Source organism: Grampus griseus (assembly GCF_964374135.1).
Source record: "Grampus griseus genome assembly, chromosome: 1".
NCBI lineage: Eukaryota > Metazoa > Chordata > Mammalia > Artiodactyla > Delphinidae > Grampus > Grampus griseus.
Window position 1 is genome coordinate 167,058,862 of NC_139017.1, and position 23,690 is coordinate 167,082,551.

Here is a 23,690-nt window from a genome sequence, read left to right on the forward strand (position 1 = left end):
TTGTTCCACAGCTCTTGGATGCTCTGTTCTGTTTCTTTGTTTTTTCACTTATTTTTCTCTTTGTGTTTCAGTTTGGATAATTTCTATTGAACTGTCTTCAAGTTTACCAATTTTTTCCTCAGTTTTGTTGAGTCTGGTGATGAGTCCATAGAAGGCATTCTTCATTTCTGCTACCGTGGTGTTTTTTTTTATTTCTAGATTTTCTATTTGACCCATAACTTCCACCTCTGCTGAAATTCCCCATCTGTTTATGCACGTGGTCCCTCTTTTCTACTAGTGTTTCTAACATATAAATCATGATTGTTTAAAAGTCCCTGTCTAATAGTTTCAACAACTGCATCATTTCTGAGTCTGGTTTGGTTGACTCTTTGTCTCTTGACAGTGGTTTTCTTGCCTTTTAGTGTTTTATAATTTTTGACCAAATTCTTGACATTGTGTGTAGAATGGTAGAGACTAAATGAAATGGTATTAATTCCTGGAAATGGGTATGTATCTTCTGCTAGACAATTAGTGTAAGAGCTTAAGTCAGTGTAGTCAGGAGCTGGTTTGGACTTTGCTGTTGCTATGGTTACCTTCATTGCACTACTGGCTTCCACTTTGTCTAGCATCATCTCAAACAGATGGGGACTGGGTTGCTGGAGGGTTTTTAATCAGTGCTCCTGGTCCACCCCTCAACTTTCCATCCCTTGGTTGGGTTGCTGTTGCTTGTTACTTGGTGCTTGCTAGCCTGGTGGAGGGGGGTGTGGTGTGTATCTTATCCTGGTCCAGCCTCAGTCTTTGGCAAACTGTATCCCTGGGCTTGGGGACGGGGCTTCCTCAGTGATCCTGCTCCTCCTCCCCACGGCAGCAAAACTCTGCCTTGTTATCTTTGGCAGATCCATATGGGAGAGTTTCCTGCCCCTCCCCAGTGATAGGAGCCTTGTAATGGTATTGGCATAAGATCCTGCTACAGGATGGTTTCCTGCCCCTCCCACTTTCCTCAGCTATAATAGGTTGTTGTATGTGCCCTGCATGGGAGGGTTTGCTGCCTGTCCCCAGCAGCTTCATTCTACAGAGGGGAAGGGTCCTGATGAGGTTGAGACTTCCCACCTTCCCTGCAGCTGCAGCCACTTCCCTCCTCCAGGCCTGATGGAGGTCTGTGGAGAGAAACCTGCAAGAGGGTACAAACTCATGTTGTGTCTGAGATTTCTGGGGGTCCATAGATGGCCTGTAGCAACTTGTTACGAATTTTCCTGAATCCTTTACATGCTTGGCACTTAGTAAATGCACAATGCATACTTATTGTATATTCAGAGGAAATCATTGAACTTTTCTGAGTCTGTTTCTGCACTTATAAAATGGGGCTGATACAAAAAAAAAAAATGGGACTGAGAAGGCCCACCTCACATAGAGTTCATATGAGGTAATGGTTATGAAAGGGCTTTTAAGCGGAGAGTAGCAAGCACATAGACAGGATGATTGATCCTGGGGTCTCTGCTTGCTTAGCTGTGTAAAGGCTTGGAGGCAGTGAAGGCTGAGAAGTGCTGTGAGACCTGGACGGAGCGTGAGGAGGGTGTGGGTGGTGGGTGTGGTAAGGATACTGGTGGGAAAAGAGGATGCAAACTAAAAGGTAAGCTCCAGTTCAGACTGTGTGATTTAAATTCTGGCTCCCACAGTAAATCCCTGTGTCACCTGGGGCAAGTTGAATAACCACTTTGGGGCTCAGCTGCCTCATCTGTTATACGGGTTTTGAGATTTTTTTGTGGTAATTCAATTAATTAATACTTGTCAGGAGTTTAGAATAGTGCCTGGCATAAAGTACTTAATAAATATCAAGCGTTTTTGTTTTGTTTTATTAATTCACTCATCCATTCAACAAATACTTAGAACCTACTATGTGCTAGGCATTGTGCTAGGTGCTGAAAATACAGCATTGAATGAGATAGGGTTCTTGTTGTTAGCTATCAAGAAAAGCAGTCACTGGACAAGAAATCTCCATTGCAAAGAGCTTTCTAAACTTGAAAGTGCTGGGGAGGGACTTCCCTGGTGGTCCGGTGGTAAAGAATCCTCCTTCCAATGCAGGGGATGGGGGTTCGATCCCTGGTTGGGGAACTAAGATCCCACATGCCGCAGGGCAACTAAGCCCACGTGCCACTACTACTGAGCTCACGCGCCTCAACTAGAGAGCCCGCGTGCTGCAAGCTACAGAGCCCACGTGCTCTGGAACCCCGGCGACACAACTAGAGGGAGAAAAACCTGCACGCCACAACTAGAGAGAAGCCTGCGTGCCAAAACGAAGAGCCCGCACTGCAACGAAAGATCCTGCGTGCCTCAACGAAGACCCCGCCTGCCGCGACTAAGACCTGACGCAGCCAAAAATATAATAATAATAAAATAAAGAAAATTTAAAAAAAAAGAAAGCGCTGGTAAATATAAAAGTGTATCTCTGAGGAGGTAACCTTTGAGCTGAGGCTTGAAGAACAAGCCGGAATTTGCTAGATAAAGGGCAGGGAAGAGTGGGAATTCCCTGGTGGTCCGGTGGTTAGGACACCTGGCTTTCACTGCCGGGGCCCAGGTTTGATCCCTGGTCGGGGAACTAAGATCCCGAAAGCCGTATGGTATGGTCAAAAAAAGGGGGGGCAGGGAAGAGTGTGACAGGCAGAGGGAACAGCAAGTGTAAAGACTGAATTAGGAAGACTCAAGCACCTGGAAGAAAGCCAGTGAGGCTGGAGATGGGGGGGGCGGGGGGAGGGAATGCCCATTGGCCTCGTCCTCAGGATTGGGCTTTATCTTAAGATCAATGGGAAGCTATTGGAGAGTATAAGCAGGGGAGTGACACGACCAGCTTTGGGTTTTTGTTTTGTTTTGTTTTGTTTTTTGCGGTACGCGGGCCTCTCACTGTTGTGGCCTCTCCCGTTGCGGAGCACAGGCTCCGGACGCGCAGGCTCAGCGGCCATGGCTCACGGACCTAGCCGCTTCGCGGCATGTGGGATCTTCCCAGACCGGGGCACGAACCCCCGTCTCCTGCATCGGCAGGCGGACTCTGAACCACTGTGCCACCAGGGAAGCCCAGCTTTGGGTTTTTAAAAGCGGTTCTGCCAGCTGTGCAGAGAATAGATTGGAGGAGAGTTGGAGTCGAAGCAAGGAGACCAGTCAGGAAGCAGAGAAAAAGGGGTGTATGACACATCTAAGGCAGCAGGGAGTCTGCACTTGGACCTTGTGTACCATTTCCTTTTCCTTCCAGAGCACCAAGACAAAAACCTGGTTCTAGAGAGGGAGTTTGCTAGGAAGTGCAAGCGAGCTGATTCTTGCTAGTTTTAAGATATGACCACCAGAGGGCGCAAAAACACTAAAGAGACTCGGGATCGGCCCTGATCCACCTCCCCAGGCTGAGTCCTGGGATTCAAAGGCAGCCCGAGGGCGTGCCCTCCCCTCGCCCAGTTCGATGGCTGACTCTAGGGCCTACAGGAGCCAGCCTCCAGTTCCTTTGTTAGAAAGCAGTGAACAAACTGAAGGAATCCTGGACTGGGAGCCTGAAAATGTGAGTTCAATCCTTCCCCACAGCTCCCCGACTTGGGCAACTTGCCCCTGTTTTCCCTTCTGCCCCCTCATTTGGCCCAGGTCCCCGGCCCTCATTTCAGAGAGAAATGTAGGGGTTCAGAGCCTGGTGTTTGAGCCACCTGGGTTTAATCCCCATTCCAACCACGAACTAGCTAAATAACCTTGGTCAAATGACTTCACCTGTCAAAGCCCCAGTTTCCATCTCTGTTAAGTGGGAATCCTGACACATCCCTTGCACTGTTGCAAATTATGAGATAATGTCTGTAAGTACTTAGCACAGTGGCTGGCACATAATAATTGCTCAATATATGTTTATTATTCAGATGGAAATGTGACTCACATTCATTAAGTGCTTACTTAGTATCCAGGACTGGGGTTTTACTAGTAATTCTTTTCGTGGCTTTTGGCAAGACTCCTTCCTTTTTCTGAGCCTCAGTTTCTCCAACAGAAAAACAGAGGGTTAGATCAGAGTGGATTCTCAGTAGGAGCCATTCCAGCCCTGACACTCCAGGCTGTTTCTCTTTCTCTCCCTCCTACCTCTCCCTGCTTCCTTCCTTTCTTCCATCTATCCATCATTTATTCATTCATTCAACAATTATTTATTGAGTATCTACTATATTCCAGATGCAGGAAACAAAACAGACCGACATCAAAGCAGGTGTCCATCACTGAGAGCTAGTCTGTTGGAAGCATGTTTGTTCTAAACCTTCTTTGTCCTCTCTTCCAGCAATCAATCTTGCAGGTTATTTCATGTTTAGAACAGGAAAAAATTGTGCCAAGAGTTTATTTCTGTGCATCCCTGTGTGGCTGTGTACACACACACATTTATATATAACATTTGCAGCAGCGTTGTCATGGTAACCGTTTTTTGGTGTCTCTGGGCATGAGGGCTGCCTGTGAGTGGAGGAGCTTTTATGGAGCACCCCCTGCATGCACTTTTGTGTGGCGAGAATTCCTGCTGGGAGAGTTCCCCAAGAGCCTTTGCCGGCCCTTTTGATCATTGCTGCCTATTTTTCTCATTGATCTTGTCGGATGTGAGTGAAATTGACTGGGGGAGTTGAATGTCAAGTTCAGTGACTGGCAGAGCAAGATCCTCCCCAGACATCTGACAATGAGTGGCGTGGATAGGTCAGCTTGGGCTTTTTGTCTTTTTAAACCCTTGATTTGGGAATGTTTAAGGCTTCGGGGAAGACTCGGATGAAAAGGCAAAAGCAGCCAGGGAATGTATTTTCAGAAACGACAGCTGCAGCAGCCGCTTTTGAACTTGGTAGGCAGTGCCAGAGCCGGGAGGGGCGGAGTGCCAGCAAGAGGGAGAGAAGGGACTCACTATTCACCACGCAGCCTGGCCCCATCCTGGGTGCTTGGCATACGTTATCTCCTGTAATCCTCGAATCCAGCCTGTGAGATAGACACGGTGGTTCTTAGCAGGAAACTGGGATGGAGAGGAAAAGGGGCCTAGCCAGGAAGTGGCAAAGGTGCGAGATTCAAACTCAGGCTGCAGGCTAACTCCAGTGCCAGGGTTCTACCCACTACTTGGGCCGCTGGACCACTCTGCAGCCAGGTTCCCCTCACTTCCGGGCCAGGAACTGGGGGGAGGGGCAGCCAGAAATGGCAGCCCAGAGATTCAAATCCTCACAAACGCCAAGTCACAGCAGCAGATCCAATCATGGGCCGCCATGAGATGAACGAATCAAATCTTATGCACGTATTACCTTCACTCTAAATACAGGAGCTGGCTTGTGTTTTGGTGTCGTGAGAGCTTCCCGTGTACCAGGCATTGTTTCACTTCTTTATTATTAAAGTCTGAGACCGATGCTACCTCGTCATTACTCTATTACAGATAAAGAGAGTGAGGTACAGAGAGGTTAAATGTCTTGCCCAAGATCACACAGCTAATGAGCTTTGATCCCAGGCAACCTGGTTCCCGCGCCTGAGCTCTTAACTGCTGTGCCTTTCTGGTCCATGAGTTAGAGTTCTGTGTGTGTGCAGTTCTAACGGAGCCATGTGGACGCTCCCCTCCCCAAAGAGCTTCCGCTATTTGAGAGATAAGAGTTAAGGGCTTCCCTGGTGGCGCAGTGGTTGACAGTCCGCCTGCCGATGCAGGGGACGCGGGTTCGTGCCCTGGTCTGGGAAGATCCCACATGCCGCGGAGCGGCTGGGCCCGTGAGCCATGGCCGCGGAGCCTGTGCTCTGCAACGGGAGAGGCCACAACAATGAGAGGCCCGCGTACCGCAAAAAAAAAAAAAAAAAAAGAAGAGTTAAAGGGAGAGGGAAGAGGATACTCTTATTGATGATCTCCTATGTGTCCAGTACTGAGCTAGGCCTTTCCACCTCACAACTTTGCTGGAACATTAGAACTACTATAATCCCCTTCATACAGATGAGAGGAATAAAGGTCCAGCAAGGTGAAGTGATGGGCTAAGGTATTAGAACTGGGATTCGAGCGAAGACCTGCATTTTCCAAAACCCAAGCCCTACGCTGCAGAAGTCAAACAGCGCTGCCCCGGGCCTTTCTCCCACGTTTCTCAGCTATGGTGCCAAAGAGGTGTTCAGGTGTTCTCCTGAGAGCAGGGAAGGCCCCTCTAGAAACCCTTGTACAGCAGAGGACCCTGACCTGCCCAAATCGAGGTGCTCCCCCAAATCTGCCAGAGTAGGGTTACACTCAGTAACTCAACCAGCATACATCCCACAGCTACTTACGGAGCGCCGTCTAGTGCCAGGCTCTGGGCATGTAGCGATGAAAGCGCGTCATAGACCCTGCCATTGGGAGCTTACTTTCTAGCAGGGAACAGCCATGATACAAGTTAAGTACCTGTGTGAGAAGTGCAGGGAGCTGTGGGTGTGAATAAGAGACTACTGGACCTGGGTTGATAACTGATGTGGGTGTTTTATGTTTATTTAAGGGGTACCTTCCCAACACTTTGGCTTGAGAAGGTCAAAGATATCACTTAGGGCTTCCCTGGTGGTGCAGTGGTTGAGAGTCCTCCTGCCTATGCAGGGGACACGGGTTCGTGCCCCGGTCCAGGAGGATCCCACATGCTGCGGAGTGGCTAGGCCCGTGAGCCATGGCCGCTGAGCCTGCGCGTCCGGAGCCTGTGCTCCGCAACGAGAGAGGCCACATCAGTGAGAGGCCCGCGTACAGCAAAAAAAAAAAAAAAAAAGATATCACTTAGTGCTTTTGGCCAAAGCCGAAAGCGGGCCACGCTGCAGCATGAAATGAAAGAGGCTTCTATTTTCTTCATGTTCAGAAATCAGGTTGTGATACTTATCCTCAGGCCATTTCCAGCTTCATAGAAAAGATAAATAAGCTAACGTCTGTTGAGTATTTATAATGTGCCAGGTACTAGGCTACATTGAAGTCCCTTACGCACACAGTGTGATAGAATCACAAGAAAATATCCCAGCACAAAAGTAGCAGAAGGTGGGGATGGATTAAATTTGTCTGGGAAGGAGGGAGAATCAAGGAAAATTTGTCCCATAAGGTGATACTTGAGCTGGGTTTTGAAGGATAAATAGGAGCTCGCTAGGCAATCCAGGAGCAGGAGACACTTCAGGTGGAGGAAACAGCATCTGGAAAGATTGGGAGACATGAAAGTGTGTGGCCATTCAGGGGGCATGTGGTGGGAACTGAGGGTGCAGAGATTGCTAAGAGCCAGATGCAAAAGGGCCTTAGGCACCTGGCTGAGGAACCTGGCCTCTATCTAATCCCCACTTTCCCTGCATGAGGGTGAAATCCAAAAACCTTCTTCAACTTCTCTGTTCAAGTGGAAGAAAAGGCGTGTGACAAGGGTGGAGGGGAAAAAGCATGATTGCCAAATTTGGGAAGCTGAAAAATGTTCATCTGCAGAATTAATTCTAAATCGCTGCTATTTTCATACTCATGCTGGTGGGAAAGGCAGAGCATAGCAACGCGCCTCAGCCTTTTTCCAGGTGTCTGGAGTGCTGGCAGGCCAGGCCAGGCCAGGCTGGCAGGCCGGCTCCCACGGAGATCACTGGAGCCAGCCTGATGCTGGGAGCCAGCTGTGGGCATCTGGAAATCCAGCTTCCTCTTCTAGTCATTAGATGGGGGGAAATTGGAATCCAGGATTTTCCCAAGGCAGTAAACTTGGCAGGATGATTAAATGGCATTAGGCTTGACAAGGGCCAGGGCAAGGCTGGACCACCCAGGGTAGAAGGATGTGGTTTCCAGATTCAAGATGGGATATGTGGGTGACTGTGCGAAGTCCCTTGGTTTAGAGAGTGCTGGAGGCCTGCTGGGCAGTATTAGAGACTTTTCACTGGGCCAGACCCAGTGGCCATGCAGGTTGATCTCAGGAACAGGGCAGCTCAGCAGATCTGGTATGTAGGGGGTTCTGCTAATAAGATGTGGAAGCAGTAAGATCATGTGCTGCCTTGCCCCCGGCCGAGCAGCCACCTCCTGACCATGTTGGGTGACAGCCAGACAAGGGGGGAGAGAAGGCCCTGTTATGATTCACTTCCTATGTGCGGGTAGTATTGGTACCCAGATCTCCACTGGGGTGTAATGAGAATTAAATGAGTTAATACATGTAAAGAGCTTTGCCCAATGCCTGACACATAGTGAGTGTTCAGTAAATGTTAGCTGTTACTGTTTTTATCTTCTAGACACACTAATGGTTTTTTTCCACTTGCTACCTTGCTTCATCCTCACAACAGCTCTAGGAAGTAGGAATTAATAGGTTAAAAAAAAGTTTGCTTTTTACAGTTGAGAAAACTGAGGTACAATGGGGGGTTATGTAACTCACTCAAGGACACGTAGTTAAAAGTGGCAGAGCTGGAGGGAACCTCTACAACTCAACAACAATAACCCCCCCGCCCAATTCAAACATGGGCAAAGGACTTGAATAGACATTTCTCTGAAGAAGGTATCAAATGGTCAGTAAGCACCTGAAAAGATGCTCACTAGGGAAATACAAATCAAAACCACAACGCAATTCCATGTCACACCTATTAGGTGGGTTATTATAAAAAAAAGAAAGAAAAAAGAAAACAAGTGTTGGTGAGAATGTGGGGAAATTGGAACCCTTGTGCATTGCTGGTGGGATATAAAGTGGTGCAGCCATTGTGGATAAACAGTATGATGGTTCTGCAAAAAATTAAACATAGAATTACCATATGATCCAGCAATTCCACTTCTAAGCATGTACTCCAAAGAATTGAAAGCTGGTACTTGTGAACAGATACTTGTACACCGCTGTTCACAGCACCATTAGTCACAATAGCCAAAAGGTGGAAACAACTCAAATGTCCACTGATACATGAATGGATAAACAAAATGTGGTATATCCATTCAATGGGTTATTATTCAGCCTTGAAAAGGAATTACATTTTTGACACATGCTACACAAGATGAACCTTAAAAATATTAAGTAGCCAGACACATAAGTATTGTATGATTCCATTTATATGTGGTACCGAGAGTAGTCAAATTCATAGAGACAGAAAGTAGAATGGTGGTTGCTGTGGCTGGAGGGAGGGGAGAATGGGGAGTTATTGTTCAATGGGTACAGAGTTTTAGTTTGGGATATCAAAACAGTTCTGGAGATGCACAATGTAATGACTGCACAACAGTGTGATTGCCCTGAATTGTACACTTAAAAAGAATTTTATGTTGTATCTTACAATAATAATAATAATAATAAAGAGTTGAAAGAAAGATAAGTGGCAGAATTGGGATCAGGACCAGGTCTCTTTGTCCCCCAGGCTCCTTGGGATGGTTCCCTGGGCCCACTTTCTCCTTTCTAGGAAAATGCACTCCAGTTTTGTTCAAAACTGACTGGTAGAGAGAAAAGCAGTGTCTTGAGGATGATGGGCACACCCAATCGGAATTAGTTCAAGGCATTTGCAAGTGATGTTCAACTTGAAGGACAGGCTAATTCTGAATTCTGTACGAGCCGGGTCAGAGAGCAGAAGGCTGAAGAGTCAGAGGTGGTACCCGTGCGCCGTCCTCTCGTTCTCCTCCCACCTCCACCACCTGCGCCCGCACAGCGGCCATCATTTTGTGTCAGTCAGTCCACAAATATCTACTGGGCCCTCCAGTACACCACGAGACAGCTCTCAGCCACCAGCTGAGTATCCTACAATTTAACTCAACTCTGACACCATCTACCTGGAGAGAGCTTCAAATCCCACAGCTCATTTATAAGGGATGGTCTGGGAAGGCCTCTCTGATAAGGTGAGGTTAAGGGCTCAGTCCTACAGGGGTGCCCCACCCCCCCACCCCCGCTTCATATGACAGTCGCAAGCCCAGGCTGTTACCTGTGCTTCTGATCCACTGGCTAGAGATTGGAGGTTCCCATGACCCCCCTCCTTGGGTTCAGTTAATTTGCTAGGGCAGAGCACAGAACTAAGACAAACATTTTACATACTGGATCACCGGTTTATTATAAAAGGATATAACTCAGGAACAGCATAGGGCAAAGAATGGGGAAAGGGGTGTGAAGCTTCCATGGCCTCTCTCAGCACCTCCGTGCGTTCATCAACGTGGAAGCCCTCGGAACCTTGTCCTTTTGGGTCTTTACGGAGGCCTCACCACAGAGGCTTAACTGATTAAATCATTGGCCACTGGTGATTGAACTCAGTCTCCAGCCCTCTCCCCTTCCCAGAGGTCAGGGGGTGGGATTGAAATTTCCAACCCTCTAATCACAATGTTGTTTCCCCTGGCAACCAGCCCCTCCTACTTAGGTGACCTAGGGCTTTCCAAAAGTCACTTCATTAACATAACAAGTGACAACTGATTGCTTTCTTTGCTTAGGCAATTCTAAGGGTTTTAGGAGCTCTACACCAGGATTGGGATGAAGATCAAATATATATTTCTTATTATAAATCACAATATCACAAGCACACAATACATGTCAGGCACCATTCTAGGGCCTGGAGATACAGCAATGAACAAAACAGACAGAATCCCTACTCCGGTAGGGCTAACATTCTAATGGGGAGGGATAGATAGTAAACTCATGAATATGTAAATATGTCACTGGTTAGATGGTGATGAGTGTAATGAAGGAAATTAAAGTAGGTTAGGGTAGCCTGGGGCTGGGGGTGGGTTGCTAACTTATAAGGGATGATCAGGGAAGGCCTCTCTGATAAGGTGACATTTGGGCAGGGACGTGAAGGAAGTGAGGGAATGAGCAGTGCAGATATCTCAAGGACAGGAAACAGAAAGTGCAAAGGCCCTGAGGCAGGGAGTATATAAAAAGGAACATTGTAAAGGCCAGTGCACTAGAAGAGGAGAGTAGCAGAGAAGCTCTGAGATGTAAAGGTGGGGGTGGGAGACGGAGATCACGTAGGGCCTCGTAGGTCATTGAACAGATTTTGGTTTTTATTCCAACTCAGAAGTGAGGACAGTGGAGGGCTCTGAGCAGAGAACGTGACATGACCTCAACTTTTCTTTTCTTTTCTTTTTAAGATTTAATTTATTTTTGGCTGCGTTGTATCTTCACTGTTGCACGCGGGCTTTCTCTAGTTGCGGCGAGCAGGGGCTACTCTTCGTTGCGGTGTGTGGGCTTCTCATTGCGGTGGCTTCTTTTGGTGCGGAGCACAGGCTCTAGGCGCGCAGGCTTCAGTAGTTGTGGCACACGGGCTGAGTAGTTGTGGCTTGAGGGCTCTAGAGCGCAGGCTCAGCAGTTGTGGCGCATGGGCTTAGTTACTCCGTGGCATGTGGGATCTTCCCGGGCCAGGGATCGAACCTGTGTCCCCTGCATTGGCAGGCGGATCCTTAACCACTGCACAACCAGGGAAGTCCTTAATTTTTTCATGTAAATAATTATGGGGATTATTTAACTTGTAGGCCCAGTTACCTATCTCTCTTCCAGTCCTTGCTAGGGGCCCAGAAGAGTGCCTGGTACATAGCTGTCACTCAGTAAATGCTTGTTTAATAAGTCCTGAAGACTGGTTGTGATTCCAGAGGCACACGGGGAGGAATGACCGACACTTGAAGTGGGAAAAGACTGGGGGTGGGGGGATAGGGGGATCCAACTTCTAAATGAGAGGATGGTATCAGATTTGAGAAACACCTTGGTCCAGCAGTGAAAAGAGGTCATGAGTTTCAGTCCAGGTTGTGCTGCTTACTTGCTGTTTGACCTTGAGAAAAAGCCTTTCTTATATCTACCCCTAAAACCGGGACACTGGGTAAGGTGATCCCCTAAGGCACCTTCAGTCCTGACTAGACTCTATTACAACACTTCAAAAAAATTGTGGTAAATACAAATAACATAAAATTTACTGTCTTCACCATTCTATGATAATATTCTTTGTTCCCTCTTGCATCCTGGTGAAGCTGAAGCATCTGCTGCCGCAGTGCTGGCGGGGGCTGTGGTCCCCTCCAGGAACAGCTGAGAAATGAAGACCGTTACACACACCGTGGGCAAAGAGGTAGGACGACTTGGCCCCAGAAGTGGGAGTGGGAGTGGCAGCAAACTTTGCCTTGGAGGCAAGAGGGGAAGGCATGAAGCTTTGTTGAGGTACCTACCATGCCCTAGGCCCTGGCGATGCTCTCTACAGACCAGCTCCTTTAGGTCTTGCTTTAATCCTTTAGAGGCAGACCTCCTGTTTTTATTTTGCAAATGGCCCAGAGAAGTTAGGAAACTTGCTTAGGGTTGATTGGCTAGTCTGTAAGGTTAGAGTCCAGATCTATCTGAAAGTTTACAACCTTTGAAAGGAACTACCACCCTTACACGGCATCCTACCACTGGGCCCTGGGACGCTGGGCAGGGCCTGCTGGCACAGCTCTTTACTGAAGAACATACGTGGCCAATTATGAACGGGCCTGCAGTATAAGGAATGGGAGAAAATATTTCTTTACTGTTCCCATTGGGCTTTCCCTCCTTCCATTCATGTCCATTTCAAATGGGTGCCAGGTAGTTGCTCTTTCTTTGGTCTTTCTTCCTCCTCCTCCTCCTTCTTCTTTTTTAAAAGTTCTTGGCCTCCCATCTCTATGTCTTAACTGCCTAGGGTCTAGATCTTGGGTCAGCAAGTTCCATGCCCAGCTCTATCTTGTCAGGCCTTGGTGGAGGTTTGCATGTCTCAGAGCGGAGCACCTAATAACATACAAACCTTCTGTGGCTACTGAAGATGGCTTCTGTTGTGCTAAAAGGCCAGTCCCCTCCAGGAGAAAAAAAAAATGAAAGGGCCAGAGAACTCCAGCTTGCGACAGTATTTTCAAAAGTTTTCAATTAAGAAATTAAGGGGTCCCCCTGAGCCCAATCTTCAGTTCACTCAGAGAAACAGCACAGTGACCCCACATGATAACAAATGAGCAAAGCTCCGTCACCCAGCCACGAGGAGATGCGTAAACCAAGTCTTCACCTGTCTGCTGGCTCTCTGAATGAGGATGGAGAGGTATTTTGATTCCGGGAGGAAATGCAGGTCTCTGTTGGGGGTAGCGTGGTGGGCTCTGGGAACAGTGGCTGGCTGGTCAAAAATTCAAGACTCCTCCTGTGAGCCAGCACTGCCTGCTCCAGGAAGTTCTCACCCTTTTCGCTCCCTGTGCAGTGAGGCCCAGCCTAGGCTCTGCAGTAGCCAGGGCTTCTCCAGGGTAACCTGAAAATCCTCTGGCCGTTCACAATTATTCTGTCCTTTAGCAAGCTCACATCCTTTTTATTGAGTGCTAGATATCAACGATATTTTAAATGACTAGGTAATGTTCCTATGTAAATGAATAATAGTAGCTAAGATGTATCCAACTATGACAATGAGCAAGGGACTGGACTTTGTTGTCTTATTTCTCATGATAAGAGGTGGAGTCTCCATTTTACAGATGAGAAAACTGAGGCTTGAGAGGTTATGTGATTTCTCAAAGGTCATACAATTAATCAATGGCAGGGCTGAGAATCAAATTCAGGTAATCTGATTCCAACAGCTGTACTCTTTATTGCTCAACACTGAGCTTTAAGCATCTACTTGGGAGCCTAGAGAAGGGGAGCCTAGCTCAGCCTGGGGAGCGAGGAAAGGGTGCCCAGAGGAGGCGAGGCCTAAGCCAAGCCTTGAGGCAGGAGCAGGCATAAGCCAACAGGCTGAGAAGGGAGAGGATGGTTTGGGGTCGTAGTCCACATACAGACACCAGGGAGAGGAAGAGAATGGCTTTGTCTGCAGTGGCGCAAAGTGGCTGCAGTTCTGGATCTGAGGTGGAGAGTGGCAGGATGGAAGCGGAGTCCAGATCCTGAAGGGCCTTGAATTTAGACTGGATCCTGAAGGCAATGGGGGAGCCATGGAGGCTCTCAGCAGGCAAGTTCACAAAATCAGCTTCGCTTGTTGACAGTGCCTCTGGCCAGCGTGGGGAGGTTCGTCTGTGGAAGGCAATGGTGGCAAATCAGAACTGGAGTCAGATGCCTGGGTTTGAATGCCAGCATTTCCACTTGAAAGTTATACAAGTTGCTTCTTCATATCTTTAAGCCTCAGTTTATTTGTGAATGGGATATAATAATACCTTGCAGAGTTGTTGAGGTGAGTAAGAGTGAATCTAAGCAGAATGTTTAGCAGGGCTGTACCCTGGCACCCAGGAGGTGTTCAATAAATATTAGCTTCTCTGTGCCAGACGGGAGGTGTTGAGCGGGGCTATGATTTGGATGAAAGGAGAGTGCTCTACCTTTCTGACTCTGCTCCCTATAAGCCTTCCGCATTGATTGCCCGGGGCCAGAATCTTATCAGGGACTTTTACATTATTTTGCCCAAGGTCTATCTGTTTCAAGAGAGATAATGCTCATAAAGTGCTTAGCAAAGACCAGACACACAGTAATCACCCGATGCTTGTAGCTATTAAGTTAGGAAATGAAACTAGCTCAGAAAAGAATAACAGTTAAGCAATGATCAGTCTGTTATCACCCTAGTATACATGGGAAGCCAAATTCTTTCCTGGGAGCAGGTTTCCCTTGGGATAAGGAAGTCTGAGATCTGGAACATAGAAGAAGAATCTGGGGAACTGCAGGACCACTTGGGAATTTTTCCTGGAGCCAGTCACGTCTAGAGAAGAGCAGAAAAATCCAATCCCAGGTAAACAGGTGTTACAAATCCAAATGGCTTAGGATTCCAGAGTATGAAGTGGCTCCTGCCTTCCAGTCTGGAGATGGGGGATTATGCTTCCTTTTCTACACCAGGAGCTGTGAAACCCTCTCCAGAAAGATGCAGTTGTGGTATCACCCTCCAGATGCTTCTTCCCAGAGGGAGCTTTTGGAGGTCCCAGGGACTGTCAAGAATTAAGCAACCACGATGTGTAGAGCTTTATGTGAATTGAAAAAAAAAAAGGCAGTGTGAGGCAGTATAGCAGGAGGCAGAACCCAGCTCTAATTTTGTCTCTGCCAACTACACTCTCCATGTGACCTTGGCAAAGTCTCTTGCCCGTTTTGAGCCTCAATTTTTTCAGCTTCTTCTGTGTGTGATGGTATTGAGCCTCCCTGTGCCTCAGTCTCTACAACTGTGAAATGATTACCACCTCTTTCACAGGACTGTGTGAGATAATGAACTGCTCAGTGCCTGGTTACAGTTATTACCTGGCTTGCTCCCTGATCTCTGCAATTCTTTTCCCCTCAATGCTCCTGTGCTTGGACAAGACCCCAACTGGGGGTGGAGTGTGTGGGCAGGGGGTGGGGGCGTGTTGGCTGGTCCTGCTGGGGAGAAAAGGAGCTTATCACCAAGTGTTACGCCCGCATAGGACACCGGGAAGCCGACCACTGGCTGCTGGTCAAAAGGCGCTCCAGTCTCCGGGCAGGCCTTGGAAGAATCCGTCCACAGATCCCCAAGTTAAGGCTGCTGATTAGATAAGGAGGGTCGGATCAGGTCCCCAGGCAACTTGGGAAGCGGCAAGGTTCATTCGGACGAATGAACCTGGATTTCAGATGCAGGTTTGTCCCTGTCCTTTCCTGGCTGGATGACCTTGGGCCGGTCACTTTTCCTCTCTCAGACTCAGCGTGCTCTGGAAATGGAGCTCCTCATCCCGCTCACCTCTGAGTGGACAAGGGCGAAATGTAGACACAATGGACGGGAACTGCGTTAAGGGTCGGCGAGTGCTATTTGTTATGCTAATAGGTCCACCCGGCGGGCTCCTATCCAGCGGTTTCACTCCGGTTAAGCAGTTCCTCCCACCGTAACCGAGGTTTCTCGCCTCACTGCCTCCCGCCCCTACGGACAGGGCTCTGCGGACCGCAGGCTCCAGGGCCGTTACCATTGTTCTTCGAGGCTGGGCGGCAGAGGAGGGATCTCGCAGACCAGACCTCGCCTTTGGTCTCTCCTTCCGCCCCGCACCCCAGCCGCAGCTAGCCTGGAAGCCCCTCTAGCCGATCTTTCCCGAGCAAGCGAGTCCTCCCCGGAGAACTGCCGAACGGTGGCCGAAGGCGTCCCCGAGTGTTTCCGAAGAACCCCGACCTCTCGCAGTCTCCGGAAAGAGCCGAAGGAGCTTCTCACCCTCGGCCTCCCGAACTACTCCGAAAAGGCCCGAAGTTTTCCGAGCGGCCGTCCTGCCGGACTGCTGGAGGCGGCCGCAGCGCCATGTTGGATGCTCTGCTTGTTGAGTGAAGAAAATCCGCCGGCATCGCCTGAGCCCCGCTACCGAGAAGGGCGCCGCTTCCCCCGGGGAGGGGGATAAAGACCCCCTGCCGCCGGCCCATGAGGATATTGCCTTGAAAGGTCCGGTCTCTCCGCCTCCTGCCCCCGCCGGGTCCGGCCCCCCCCCTGGGGTCGCGTTGTCACGGAGACCGGCAGCCGGTGGTGCTGGCCCGCGGGGCGGCTGCTGCTGCCGGCGGCGGCGGCGGCGGCGGCGGCGGCGGCGGCGGCGGCGGCGGGCGTGTGTGACCGGCCCGGGCTCCCTCCTCCTCCTCCTCCTCCCAGCCTCCCCCCGGCCCCCCGCTCCCGCCGCCTCCCCGGGTCTGCCCCCATCCCGCCCCCCCGCTGCCCCCGGCCCCTGCACCCCGGCGCGCCCGGTCCCGCTCTGGGGGGGTTGGTGGCTTCGCTTTGCCATGAGTTTACCGCAGAAACCGGCTCTGAAATCAGGCTCAGCGGCTGCAGCAGGAACCGGACCCGGCACCGGAGCGGCGGCGGCGGCGGCGGCAGCGGCGGCAGCAGCAGCGGTACCGCCTCCTCACCCGGCGGCGGCGGCGGCGGCGGCGGCGGCAGCGGCAGCGGCGGCAGCGGCCCCTCCTCACCCGAACATCAGGGCCCTCCAGACCCAGGCGCCCCAACAGTATCCTTTTCACCTTCCTGCCGGCCCTTCGGCTCTCTTCGCTGCAGACCAGGGGGGCTGTGGCCCCTCCGGGGACTCTCCTGCCGGCAGCTACTGCCCACAGGGAAGGGGCTGCTCCTCCAGGCCACGCACCCGGCTTGGCCGGAGCTTTTGGGGTGCCCCGGCAGCAGCACTACGGGGCACCCCGGGACCCTCTGCACTACTGCGAAAAGTAGCTCCATCGGCCTTGCTTCTGCAGCCCTTCCCTTTTGGAGCTGGGGGACCCTTCCCCCCTTCGCCTCTCCTCCCCTAAACCCTACCCCCCCCCCTTTATTAGGCCGAATTTGCTGGTGCCTGTGACCAGCCCTGCAGGGAAGGCTTTTCTCTGATTGTTGTGAGGACTACACCCTCCTCATCTCCCTTCAGCTCCCCCTGCAGCGGGGCATGGTGGGCTTCTCTAATTATTATTATTAATACATAATAAACTCTATTGGTAAATTTCCTGTGTGAAACTAAACTCAGCTCGTTCCTGAGGTAAGTTGGATTTTAAATCTACGGTGAGATTTTGCAGAAAGCACTCCCTCTGGGTAGTGTTTTTTAGCGATTGGGGGAGTTGTGGTTTGTGGTGGAACGCGATCTAGGGAGGAAATGTTAAACCGGACGCTTCCCTGCGTTTGACCTTTTTAAAGGAAGAGGAAATTAACAGACATTACCCATCACCCCCAAAAGTCTCACTTCTTGGAAGGCTTGTGTTATGCTGAATATTTTTAAAGGGCTTTCAGTTACTCTTCATAGGCCTGATGTCTAGAGGGTACCAGGGACCCTGGAGGAAAGTCTAGTATTGAATGTGTCTAATTTCATGTTATTTGCTTGATTGTAGAATTTTTGGACAGCTTTGATTAAAAAGACTTGGTGACGAGGTATTTTAGTTAAAAACCAGCCGGTGAAGGTAAAACATTGAGTTCATGAATTTCACGGAGACTTAGAAAGGCGTTATTAGCTACCTTAGAATAACATTTCATCATCCATCCCTCTCCCCAATCCGTTGTATTTGTGTAAATCAATAAATAATCATTGGATGTTAGATGTGTTTTTGTACTTGTGTCATCGTGTGTTTGACTTTTAGAGAGAGTAGGGTCTTTGAGCAAGTGAGAAGCTAACTGCTGTGAGGTCCACAGATTATTTCACAGTCTGTAGTTTGATTCTTGTCTGTGTCCATTGCTTTGAGAAGGGGAAGGTATCTCCCTTCTAGAGTCATTCCAGGTCATCGTTTTGGTTTCTGTCAAGTGCCATTTTCTCTGTTCTTTGAATATTGTTAGTCCACAGTTTTTCAATCCAAGCAGTGGTGGCGCAGAGTAAGATAAATTCCATTCCAGTGTCATGTGTGTACTGATTTCATAAGGTTGAACTGCAAGATTCTGTTCAATTAAGAATTGTTCACCAATGAGAACGGTTAGGGATTCCTAAGTGTTTGTTGCTCCTCGAAAACCTGGTTAGTTTTGATCAGTATCCCTAGCTGCTTTACTCTGGGGGAAGAAGTTTGGCTGATATGCCTACTTCAAGGTGGAATTCACTGCTGGATCTCTTAAACATATCTTGACTTAATGCTTTGTGAGTTTAAATTCCTTTTTAATTTCAGTTTTTTTTTTCTGGTCTTGATTGCCCATATTTGGTTAGGGCTCTAAGTTTCTATACTGCGCCACCAAGTAAATTATTCCTTACCTGCATCTTGGAGCTGTTTTGGAAATTAAATGAAAGGAGGTCCATAGTTATGTGTTCTTGACTACAGAGTGTTAAGTAAGGACTTGAGTACTGAATATGACAGTGCTTGGTGAATTTGGTGGTGTTACTTGGACACAAAGAGCTGTGACTTGAGTGTTTCAAGTGTACTTTTTCTCAGCGCATTTCACAAAGGAAGGACTTATAAAAGCTGTGAGTTGGTTGCAACATAAAAGTAGCTACTACTACTGCAACAGTTGTTAAAAGGGATTTAAGATGTAATTTCTAGTGGAAATAACTTTTATACCTATACATAGTAATATAGGATACTTGGTTTTATGTGGCTTTAAGTTTTTACTTTGCCTCATGTCATCGAAGTAAGATTAAATTTTCTTCTTGATGTATTTCACAATTCTATTATCTTCTCTTTGCTTTACACATTGAAAGGTTACAAACTGCTAAAATCTAAAAGCTTGTATAGTAAATGAAGTGTAGATTACAGATTTCATTAGAACATACCAATGGTGAAATGTTATCAATGGTAATGGGGAATTGGTTAAAAATGGATTGAAATAGAGCAATTCTGCTTTTGTACACTGAGTGTGACTGAGTGTGGGAATTTGTATTTGTTTGATGAAACCACTTTCCAAACCACAAACCATTGTATATAAGTTGATACACATTGAAGCATTGAGACTGGAGTGCAGATTTGGAGTTGCTCTTTCTGTGGCTTGATTAACTCTCCATTTCCTCAAAATATACGGGTGCAGTTGTGTTTGAATTAAATTAATAAGTTCAGATAGTATTTTAAATTTGTAAAAATATTAGAGATTCATGTAACAAGATGTCCTTCATTTGTACTTAGGGTTCAAGTGACAAATCAGAAATGATAGTGAATTTGAATTTAAACGGAACCTGCTTAAGTAAGCATTGGTATGGCGTGGCAGGCTCATAAGGCCATTTCATGGAAAGACGCCTTTGACTGCTGAGAGGCAAGGGATGGGGCATGGCAGAGGGTGGGCAGGAATGGTGGGGATGAAAGAAGAAGATAAACCCTGATATAAAAAGTGCTAATGACAAGGGAGAAATATGCTTAGAGTTTTATAACGTAATCCAGTATGAATAGTTTATGAAATTGGCACTTTAGGATACTTGCCTTGAGATTTGCTCACCTCAGCTTCCCAGTATGAGGTTCCAAGAATCTCAATAGTGATTCTTAACCTTTTCTGGGTAACAAACAACTTTGACATTTTGATGAAAGCTTGTAGATCCTCTCCACAGAAAATTGTACATGCATAGAAAATCTTGCTTACATTTTCAGGGAGTTCTTGGGTCCCCATTAAAAGCCTAATTCTTTAGATGGAAATTGCTCACCCTTGAGATAATTAAAGATAAATGAGTTTGAATTCAGGTCCCCAAGTAGTTCTGACTTAAACAGAACAATTTTGCAGTCTGTTATGAATACACAGTGTTCTATTTATATGGAAAGACTTCAGGGTGTAATTTCTCTCAGGGCTGCTGACACTTCTGGGGAGTCTAGTTACTGTTTGGGGGGAGTTGGTTTGGTTAAGAAATCAGAGCAGTGGGTTCTTTAAAGGAACTAAATTTGGTAAAGGCCTGTGGTGACCCAAAAATGACTTGTGTCCTCAGCTATTTTGTCTTAGATATGACATATATTAAAAGCAAATATTCCCTTTTTTTTTTGGTATTACAGTTTTCCTTTTTTTGAGCTCTGTGTTGATTTTCAGTTTTGTAGGCTGAAGCTAATATTTGCTTGCTTCTTTTTTGCCTCTACCAAAGCTAAATCTGAATAATAACAATAGTGTTCATTTATTGAGTGCCTACTATTCTAGGAGCCATACATAAATGATTTTATTTAATTCTCACAAGGACTGTAATGAGTCTGTATATATTCCTCATCTGTAAAATACTGTCTGTATTTTACAGATGAGGAAACTAAAGTTCAGAGAAGTTAAGTAACATTCCCACAGTCGTCTCTCTAGTAAGTAATGGACTGCAGTTCAGACCGTGGCTCCAAAGCTTATGAATGTCCTTTGTAGTATGCTGTGCTACTTCTTACCAAGTCTGCATGTGGAAGTGGAAGGAAGGATACCCTCCCATATTTGATAGCTAGGGGAAGTCTGTATAAAGTAAAGGAGCTCTTTGGAGTAATCTAGAATGCACTGATGCTGCACCTTGTTTTAATTAGCTCATAGCCACACACTGCTAGACAAGTAGCTTATCTTTACCTCATTGAGTCTTAAAGCATAGGAATAGGCCTGCCACATTTGATTCAGTGCATGTTTCTGCTTGTTCAGATGTTAGCAAGGCCTCCAGCAAAATACCTTTATAACTAGCAACTAGAACTTGGTAGCTTACGCAGTGGCCAGCAGTCTGTTTACTCCTAAGCCCCACCATCAACAAAGATGGATCTGTGCTTTGGGAGAGCAGATCCTCATCATCCTCTTCTAGCAAGGGAGAGAGGGAGACCAATGCAAGATGGAGATAAAGAAGGAAGAAAGTTAGATGCCTGAGGCACATCAGCTCACATCAGTCACATCCTGCTGCTACTCCCTGTCCTAGGCTTATGGGTATTTTCTGTCAAACTGAGAATTTAAATTACCTAAGGACTGATATGGTGCTTTTCCACATTGGGGTTTCTGATAAGATTTTTACAAAACGTCTGCTAAAAAATGTTTGAAACCCATGTTTTAAATCATAATAGGGTTGCTATTTGTATTGGAGCTTTAATCTAAGTGGCAAGTTTTAAAATTGTTCATTTATCCAGCACCTACTGTGTGCCATACTCAGTGCTAGGTCTGGGGTTGATATCTTTGCCCTCAAAGAACTTGGTCCAGACAGGTAAATGGACAGAATACCATGAGGCAAGTACAGTAACTCTGCTATAAGAGCCTAGCCTGGGGGAAGGAGGAATTAGGGCTTCCTAGAAGAAATCTGAGCTAAATTAGAAGGATGAGTAGGAATTACCCAAGGTTTACCCAGAGCTTTCACCTTCTGCCTGCTGACTTTTCACAATTCCTTTGCTGTTGCTGCTGCATAGAATTTTAGTACTAAATGGATTTCAGGCATGTTTCAGGTTTTTAGCAGGAGCAGAGAAGCTAGAAGGAGGTACCAGAGAACATGGTAATCAAAACACAATTGCTGTAGATTCAAAATATCTTCTGCATCATAATATGAGGAATTAGAGTATGAGAAGATACGTAACAGATCTGATCTCTGTGGTTGGTTCTTTCCTGGTCTGCTTCACACTCATCCCATAATACCCCCCTGCCCTTCTGGTATTAGACTTTGGCTGGGAAGCAGTACCTGCTGGCCTTAAAATATAGATTTTACTTGGTATATTGAGAAGTCCACCTGATTTGGAGTAAAAAAAAAAAATCTGGATTCAAGTTTGGCTTTTCCATTTTTTTTTTTTTTTTTGCGGTTCGTGGGCCTCTCACTGTTGTGGCCTTTCCCATTGTGGAGCACAGGCTCGGGACGCGCAGGCTCAACGGCCATGGCTCACGGGCCCAGCCGCTGCGTGGCATGTGGGATCTTCCCGGACCGGGGCACGAACCCGTGTCCCCTGCATTGGCAGGCGGACTCTCAACCACTGCGTCACCAGGGAAGCCCTGGCTTTTCCATTTTAATGTGTTATCTTGGACTAGTCACATAACTACTTTGGGCATCAGTTTCCCCTTCTCTAAAACGAAGGGGTATGACTAGTTTATAGTTTACAGAGTGATACTCTTGAATTGTAATGGCTTTTAACTCTGAAGATTATGGTTTGAGGTTTGTTTTGTTCTTGCAAGTAGGCGGGAAGGATTTATAGAGACCTATTAATGGTTTCTTAGTTTGTCTGATGGTCAGTGACACGTTTCTGTGGTGACTTACTGATACTAGAGGCATTCTGACGTGGATCATAGGGAAGGCAGCTTGCTCATATGAGAAGAAACCTCTGGTTTTTGTTTTATTAATGTTAGATTTAGCCAAACAGACTGAAGTACTTCTGTGACTTAGTGAAGACTATATTGTCTGTGGTGGGATGGCTTGAGGCTGTAAAATAAGGTTGCCACCATGGTCAGATGCTGCCTTGCTCTGGGTGATGATCCAGTTAGTTCATTTATGAGGTATGACGGAAAGTAAGTTCTGAAGTAAACTCCTGTGATGAGAAGAAAATCTATTTTTACTTTAGGAATAATACTTCGAGCTAATATAATACGAAATGAAGTATTTCCTGATTATTAGGTAGGCGCCTGACTTCAAGTAATGTGTAAACTGTAGGTGAGATTTACATGGATCAAATATTGCAGGATCCCAAGATACTTCTGAATTCTCAATTGGTTCCTAGTTCTTTGGCTTGCTGCCAACCAGAAGTTTTTCAGTCTCCTATACTCTTAACTGAAATTTGAGATAGTTTGAACTATTTAAAGTACATTTGAAATTTGTCAGTTTTTATGATCTTTATTAACTAGTAGTTGTTTTGTACTTTTTTGAGCCCTATGTGTGTGTTTCCTGACTCTTCTGAGACATTAAATTTTATCTGTAGAGAATGTAAACTCCATAAAGGCAGAGATTTTTGTCGCTTTTGTTCACTATTGAATTGCTAGCACCTATAACAGTGCTTGGCAGGTAGTAGGAAGTCTATAAATATTTGTTGAATGAAATGTTGATTAAGTTAGAGTCGAGGAATCAGTTTAAGATAAGTTTTGGAGTAATAGAGATGGCATCACAACACACTTTTCGCACTCAAAGCTGCCCTAAATTGTTTGCACTGATGTGTAATTGAATTGAAAATAGTTTCATAATTTCCTTTGAGATGGCATAAGCATTGACCCAGTTTACGTAGCCATCTAAAATGACTGGGTTACATTTGAAGTGTAGATACTGAGGATTAGAATTTGTATAAAGGCCAAGGAGAAAAAACATTTATAGTCAAATGTAACTATTAAAATTTTTGTTTTATAATTATGAGTAACACATCATCAATTCAGAAAATTTTTAAATATGGAAAAGTAAAAAGTCAGTCATAATCTTAGTACATAGAGATTACCACTGTTTAACATTTTGGTTTGTTTCTTGTCCTTTTTTCTATGGACTTTAGTTTTAATGGGCTTAAAATCTGCCCTTTTTTGTAACATAACTTAAGGTTAAATTACATACAGTTTTGTATCTTGCTTATTTTGTTACTGAACTATCTGCCAGCAGAAACTACTTTTTGAATAGTTTTATTCTTCATCAATTTGGAATGAACTATTTT

The 23,690-nt window shown here is 46.7% G+C and overlaps 1 protein-coding gene across 13 annotated transcripts in view; it reads left to right on the forward strand.

Annotated features, from left to right (window-relative positions):
• The first annotated feature begins 16,716 nt into the window (after positions 1 to 16,716).
• The window catches only part of EIF4G3 (eukaryotic translation initiation factor 4 gamma 3), a 367,019-nt gene continuing 360,045 nt past the window's right edge, over positions 16,717 to 23,690 (forward strand). For 12 of the 13 annotated variants that reach the window (XM_082654532.1, XM_082654527.1, XM_082654535.1 and 9 more), the window contains exon 1: positions 16,717 to 16,732. The gene's annotated coding sequence lies outside the window, so the exon portion shown is untranslated. Of the gene's footprint in view, positions 16,733 to 17,227; positions 17,246 to 23,690 lie in introns of those variants that run through there. The other variant, XM_082654531.1, reaches the window with a different exon arrangement.